The sequence below is a fragment of the Acipenser ruthenus genome, chromosome 10, assembly GCF_902713425.1.
Source record: "Acipenser ruthenus chromosome 10, fAciRut3.2 maternal haplotype, whole genome shotgun sequence".
In the NCBI taxonomy this organism is placed as follows: domain Eukaryota; kingdom Metazoa; phylum Chordata; class Actinopteri; order Acipenseriformes; family Acipenseridae; genus Acipenser; species Acipenser ruthenus.
Genome location: NC_081198.1, coordinates 50,459,286 through 50,467,184, shown reverse-complemented (window position 1 = coordinate 50,467,184; position 7,899 = coordinate 50,459,286). Strand labels below are relative to the sequence as shown.

Sequence of the window (7,899 nt, the reverse complement as noted above, 5' to 3'; positions counted from 1 at the left end):
GCAGTGTGCTTTCCTCCCTGTCACTCAGCTGAGCAGTAGTGCTGCTAGACAGGGAGTCGATGACTACCCCCTCCCTCCAGCCCCCACCCCGCAGCATCACATCTTTGTAATCAAGTAAGTGTATACGCTTCTGCCAGCCCTATTGAATGCACTTACATCAGTGCCTGGTAAATATCAGACAAAACAAAGCTCAGTGTAAAATAATTATGCCAGGATGAAATTAAAACACCTTTTTAATAATTGCATGAAGATTAATGCGAGCTCAGGATTTATTATTAAGAGATGTGCATTTATACACATCTTTGCCAGAATATGATGTTTTATTATGACTGCTGCAACCAGTACAGGCAGGGCTTGAAATGGTTACAATACAATGTAATCAATATACATAGCTCCACCAGCACACAAAGGGTTATTAGTTCTGCCAGCACACAAAGTCAAAGGTAATCAATTACACCACAAAGGGGAGTGCATTATTCACTATACCCCTGTAACGATAGTTCAGAAAGCAGTTACAATTTAAGCATGCAATTATTTTTTTTTAAATCTGTGATTTATTCCAGGGTGGAAAAGCATGGAGGACAAGAAGTGTTCCCTTTCCAATTTCCCAACCAGAAAACCAAGGCCTTTAAAAAACCCTCAAGGAGTGAGATTTTCCACCGCAGATTAATAGATTACTTGTGAGAACATACTGCTGTTGTAACGTGTTAGAAGTATCCAGAAGGTATCTGAAAAGTTGAAGCTCTGTAAATATACATCTCAGTGCTGTTACTGTCACCGTATGTGCTTAACCGTACACTGCCTGGTGGTTTGACATGAACACTTTAAAATGCATAACTGCTTGGGGAATTCAACACATGATAGGGCATGAGCCACTTCATTATCATCTGCAACACGTATTATATCAGTACTAAAACTCCTAGACATGCCCCGACACAACACCCAAGGCAAGAACACATCTGTGTTAAACATGTTGAGCAGTCCACGCTCCTCTGGGTAATTAATTCCTTTCGGGTCACACCTTTGCCCTGTGTTGGAGGACGAGAAGTGTTCCCGTTCCAACTGCTCCCAATCAGAAAACCAGGGCCTTTAAAAAAAATCACATTGCAGGTTATGATTTCCTTCTCGTTAGCTTAACAACTTCTTGCAAGTCCTTCCAAACTAAAAAAAAAACAAGTAAAAATAATAACTTACCAGAGCCACCGGGGACCTAAGAGGAACATATCATTGCATGACTCTTTTACACAGGTCGAATCCATGCTTATATGACAGTAATCAAGCTCAGACACTCACAATTACACATGCCACTGCTGTACTGCCAGGGCGGCTACCTTCACACCTTACTGCAGGAAAATCAATCATTTGACAGACAGGTTAAAAGAGGCTGGGAGGCGCTCTCCCTGGGGCGCTTGGTGGTGCTTAATTATATATTATTTAGGTGTGATATCTTGTAACAATTGTAAGTCGCCCTGGATAAGGGTGTCTGCTAAGAAATACATAATAATAATAATAATAATAATAATAATAATAATAATAATAATAATAATAATAGTAATAAACTGCTGCACCTGTGACAGAATGTTAACGTTTTTAATTTAATGTAAATATTTCTGGCAATTTAATATCTTTACTTCTGAAAAACCCTCATATCTGTTAAAGTAACATGAAATATGGAAACAAAACAAGCAAAAAAAAAATACCAATGCTGGAAATCATAGATGCAGAAATACTTTCAGAATTTCCCCAAAAATACAAGTAAAAAGGCCGTATTTCAGCCATCAAAGTTTACTGTACAGTAAGAATAGAAAATAAATACATATATATATTTTCTTAAATACGTATCAACTTTAGAGAACTTCTTTAAAAAGTGAGTGCGCTTTAATTCGCATATTTACCACCACTGACTAGATGGAGGCGGAGTCCGAACATTTTCAATGCGCTTTCATTCTGCAGAATCTCTTTCTGAGCTCTGAGCGGCATCTTCTCAAGACCGATCGCTGAAAAACAGGTAAGAAAATAAAACATTTACAATTATATGGAAAATACACTGGAGATATAAACACTTGTACATTAATTTCTAATGGGCTTTTTTTTTTTTAATAAAAAGAAAATACTGACAGGGATAGCTAATCCCAGTTTGTCCCATGGAAGGAACGCATCAACTGAGTGCAGTCTTTGCTGTTAAAATGATTCTCCGCTGGTAGCAGCGTGCCTGTATTTTCTAGGGTGTTTCTGCCGGCTTCAATGCGCTGTTTTTTTTAGCAACACAAGCCAGCGCGTATTTTGTTTTGTGCAGAAACAGAGGCGAGGAGATTCTGTACGCTGTGTGATACCGCCGATTAGTACAGTGGTTTTAATGATACGCAGGTTTTGTCATTTTCCCTCATTGCATGGTAACACATATTGATACTAACCCCTGAGACATGTTGCTGTCATAGAAGGATGACATGAGAAATGCAGTTTATTTATGAACTGCTTTCCTGTGTGCATGGCAGATTTCAGCACCATACAGCTTGGACCTAGTTAACAAAGCGTCACAATCACCAGGCTGGTTTCAGACTTGCAGATTGCAGCGCTCCATGTTATAGTGTTTTTGTCATTGTCGTTTTTCTATAGATGCTGCAAGAATAACATCATCACTTCTGCTTTTATACTTTCCAGCATTGATTTATAAAAACTTTGGTCTTTTGAGAACAATATGCTGGCGTTTTTTTGCCCCACATTTTCAAACGGGTTTTTCATTGATTAATTAATTGGGGGGCTTTTTCAATTTTTACATTATTATTATTATTATTATTATTATTATTATTATTATTATTATTAGTAGTAGTAGTAGTAGTAGTAGTAGTAGTAGTAGTAGTAGTAGTATTTATCTATCTTTATATCTACCGTATTTTTATTTTATTTTATTATTATTAAAATGTCAAGTACATACAGTTATTCACAATGAAATATTTGCCGGTGTCACATTAAGTTCTGTTTTTTAGTCGTGTGTTCCGCCGCGCATTTTGGGTATTGGGATCGTAGTACAGTTTTTTTTTTTTTAAATCCACCCTTGTTTCAGATGACGAGATGATTGATAAATCCTGTTTTATTGTGTACCCCTCCCTCCTCCAACATTATGCCAGGACCACCATTTAACCGGTCTTTTATGCATAATGGTAAATAATTACATAGCAGCTTGTTTGCATTTTTTATGTTGGTAATTATCGCTGCCTCTTTCCCTTCATTTTTTAAGAGACCCGAGATCACAGCGAGGGTTATAATTAAATTCCTGCGTTTTGTGTACTCTTATTATATTGCCAGTGACACACACTGTAAAGAGAGAGGTGTGGATACAGTCAGATAAGCAAATTAACCAGCTATTAAAATGGGTGCTGGTGAATGAGGTGTTTCACAGACAGGTGGAGATGGGGGAGTGTCAGCTCCAGGCAAGGGCTGCCTCTCTCCACTCACTGTTGGTATTGCAGTGTAATCATGTATCACACAGCATCTACAGTATCTGATTGGGATACCTAGCCTGGGCTTGATTTGGCAGTGTGTGTTACTATTGCAGCATGCAACTCGGTGAGGACCGTATTCTTTAAGAAGAGTTTGACATCACAGTGAAGCCCTGCCCTCCTTGGAATCGACCCTTCTGGAATTCTAAAATGCTGAGTGCCCCTTCTTTGATGATACTGTATTTGCAGAATTAACACATCTGCAGTCTTGCACCATGTTACCAAAGTGCATGAATTTCAGTGTAATCTCCATGGTTCCAGTGCCAGATTTGTGAATCCAGTGAGCTGAGAAAAGGGCGATATTGCACTGGTCCACATACAGAACAGCAGGGGGACTTTGACATAACCCACATCTTCAACAGTGTGTGCGTGAGTCTCTTTAGTGTAGCTTTGCTTTGCAGATCTGCAACTATTTAGATCAACTGAATAGACCCCACTGTATAAACTAGTCTGGGCATAGTCTGGGTTTTTAGAAAGAGGGAATTTGTTTGTGCTCTGGATAGGACTGAGAGCTCAATTAGTAAGTCTGGGACTTGTAGGTCTGCTGCACTGTATACAGTGGTTGTGCATGTTTGCATTTTTCAGATAACAGGGTGTCTAATTGCAAAAGCGTTTAGCATGCAAAATGCAGTTATTTTAATGCTAGAGCATGCATTTAAAAACTTTCCACTGGAAAAATTCAGAGTGCTGCTCCATTAGAAATAATAGTTATTTATATTTGCATAAAAAACTAAGGGAATTTGCATTAGCTTGTAAGTCTAGGTCATTAATGCTTCATTAACAGCGATTTCTATTAAAACTGTACTTTAAACCATGTCCAGTGTATTGTGCTCACTGCAAATATTTATTGTTAATATTGTTTTGGTGAGGAAAGGTATGTGTTCAGGCTAGATTGATGGTTTGAGTGGGAGAGGGTACTGTCTTGTATTTGTGGAAGGGTTCAGGGAAAATGCATTAAGTAGAGTGTTGAGCCACTGCTGAAAAGATATTCATCTGAAGTAACCCACTCTGGGATCCATCATTGTTTTAAAAATCATCATTTTAGTCAAAAGACATCAGACACAAACTTAAACCATGTATTTGTTTCTGTCACGTGTTTCAGATTGCTGAGGAATCCGTGACTGTTACAGGATTGAAAATGTCCCGTTCGAAATGTGCTTTGTATGCAGCTACAAAAAGGATCTTGCGATTACGGCGTGGGTTTTGGCAAAGTGCATTAGTGAAACAATAGGGAATCACAGTTCCCAGATCCTCTTGGGAAAGACACGATTACATCAGCAGAGATTGAGATTACTCTAATCAAAAGATCGTAATTGCTGTGACCTTAATCACAATGACAAGAAGAGGCTTGAAAACGAATTGTTAGCGAATGGCCCTCAATCTTTGGCACAGCAATTTTGTAAAAGTGGATACTCAACAGTAAGCAGAATAGAAAATAAACTCAAGAACATCAGCTACTTTTTAAGTTTGCTGCTGAAAATGTAAGAATAGTTTCCTTTACAAAAAAAACAAAAAACAGAAGTTGAGGTCCTTTGAACTCCAACAATCTGCCTTTTCTCTCACTTTTTGTCTGTCTGTCACAATTGTTGTTGTTCAACTTCAGCAGTGCCCCCTCCCCTTTTCTCTCGAGTGCTAATGCTTCCTGGCGCTACTTGAATTTCTGATTAACTTTACAGATTGACCAGGTTTCTTCAGCTGTCTCGACTGTAATCAGAGTTACTGAAAGTCACTCTTTTCCAGAACGACTGGTCTTCTTCTCACAGTTAGGTATCAGCTTGCCTTCCATGAACAAGGCTGTGAGCAGTAAAGGTCTGACCTACTGTACAGCACCAACAGGCGGGTCATAAAGCCGATTGGCATCTTCATGATTACCATTGTGGACCCCGTTGATATCCTGCCTTTGTGTTGAACGCAGCCAACCTACTATATCCCAGTCAAAAACTTTGAATCCCCATATTAAAATACTACTTGCATATACAGACTACTGTTGGACAGGCCCTTGCGTGGCCTTATGAACAGGATTTGCTGCAATTAATATACAACTGGGGGTGAGTGATGCATGGATAATGGCTAGGCATACTGTTTACATTAGCGTAGTTACAGAAAATTAACAGTCTCATAAATAATACGTGTTGTGCACTGCCTCCCATGCACAGCTCTGATAGCAAACATGTATGAAGATATCTGGTGCCGTACAAGCTTAACTAAAGTTTGCACTTTTTACTTTCAGGTAGTCTGTTTTACCTGCACCTCCTGCTGTAAGGCATTTCACCTGCAGAGGGGAATTGTCTCTACACCTTCAGTACCTTATTGCTTGCCATTAACCCACCAGCTGTTTCATCTAAAGGCTTTGAAGCTGAAGACACTGCTGAAATAAAATGACCACAGAAAGGTCAAGTCCAAGTAGAGCATGCAGAATGAGAGCTTTATTTAACCCAGTGTGGTTCAGTACCAGACGAATTGAAAGGGAGGATGTAAGGAACCCCTTTAGCCATAGCCAGACTGACAGATAGACAAAGAGACACAACAGGATTGCAAGGTAGTGCCTGTTTGCATAATCCCTACACTGTAAACCATGACAAGTCAAGTTTACTCCTAAAAAAACTAATTGCCTTACTATAATTAAGTTTAACGACTCATTTAGTTTTCGTTATGACAACTTTCTCTGGGGCTGACTAAACTCATAACCTGTATGTTCATGTAACTGAATCCATTTGAGTTAGATTTACTTTTTAATGGTGAAGTTAGTTTGAACACTTGTATTTCATTTAAACAATAAAAAGTTAGTGGAGGCAACAGAATGTGCAATCAACAAGCTATTTTAATAGTTGCCAGTGCAGCACTTCTTATGTGCTTATGGCAGCATTTGTAAGTGTTGGATCCAGGCAGATGCAGAGATGTAGACAGAGGGAGAAGGAAGGGAGGTCACATCCGCAGACTCACCTCCGAACGGGGGTGGCCACAGACAACACAAGGAGAATGTAAGGGAGCAGGCAGGGGCACAAGAGACAAGCAAACACAACACACTTGTGCAACCGCACATACACAAAACAACAACACAATAAACAAGAAACGATTCCAAAAATAAATTGTACAAGTCCTGCAAGGGCTGATGGGAATCGAGTCCCCTGATTCTACTTAAACCATTTACGTTTGAACAACTAAAATAAATTTGAATGTTCAACTAAATTAAAATGGATGAGTGTTATGAATAACATTTGAATTTTTAAATTAATGTAACTTGATTTAATTTATTTAGAATGACTTTGGGGTTTACAGTGTACCAGAAAGACCCCTGCAGTAGTTTGTACATAATTTACTCTGTTGTCAAAGCTACTGTGCTTTGAGATATATAGTTAGACATATTTTAATATAAATCTTCCCAGCTCTTGGCTGCATGGTTGATTGCTGGTGTGGTATACAACTGCTACACCCCAGTGCACAGCTTCACTCATGTTATACAGTGCTCAGGCTGGGAAGCCTGGGAATTTGCATGGGCTGAATTAAAAGTTTTAAAACTACAGTACTATAGGCATGTCACCCTGGCCAGACTGTACAGTTTTATATGCATAGGCCTACCTTTATTCAATTGCTCAACATGGTGGTGGATGTAAGTACTATGAAGAGATTGAGACATTTGGGTTCTATAACTCTTTATTGAATTGCTCAACATGGTGGCCTCCCCAGTAATGTTGTTGAAGCTGACACCCTGGGATCCTTCAAGAAGCTGCTTGATGAGATTCTGGGATCAATAAGATACTAACAACCAAACGAGCAAGATGGGCCGAATGGCCTCCTCTCGTTTGTGAACTTTCTTATGTTCTTATGTTCTTAAGTACTATGAAGAGATTGAGACGTTTGGGTTCTATAACTCTGGTACACAAAGGACCCAAAACATATTCTTTTTAATTAAAACAAACAAACACAAAAAACAATGTTAATTTTATAAGTGTCTCAAAATCACAGAAATATGTCCCTCGTGTGTATTTGTGCTGTTATTTGCATACAGTATTCAACAAGTACTCACACTGCTGTGTTTTTTGTAGGCATTAAGACAGCAATTTCTACAGAAGGGGCGTGTTTGTGTGATTCCGTGAGTGATGCAAACAGTGAGAGGAAGAGTGGTAATTCATTTCCCAAACTCAACAACTTCAGCACCAACACATTTTTATATGATTCATCATTTAAAAAAAAGAATAAACCTCAATATTTAAACAGGTCTGCGGAATGATATATCAACCCACAGATCAACCACCTCAGCAAATCATATTCATCCCACATCAAAAGCAGAACAGTCTGGCGGTTTGGGCTCAGTGTGATCACGACTGTTTGGAGACATGGTTTTAAGAATATTGTCTTTATAAAAAGCCTAATTAATCAGGTCCACTGTCTCTTTAAG

At 38.9% G+C, this 7,899-nt stretch overlaps 1 protein-coding gene across 18 annotated transcripts in view; it reads left to right on the top strand.

The window, feature by feature from the left end:
- The first annotated feature begins 1,922 nt into the window (after window positions 1–1,922).
- Window positions 1,923–7,899, top strand: part of LOC117411499 (microtubule-associated protein 2-like) — an 87,627-nt gene continuing 81,650 nt past the window's right edge. For 13 of the 18 annotated variants that reach the window (XM_059032532.1, XM_059032531.1, XM_059032528.1 and 10 more), the window contains exon 1: window positions 1,923–2,008. The gene's annotated coding sequence lies outside the window, so the exon portion shown is untranslated. The remainder of the gene's footprint in view (window positions 2,009–7,899) is intronic. The other 5 variants (XM_059032547.1, XM_059032543.1, XM_059032542.1 and 2 more) reach the window with 1 other exon arrangement.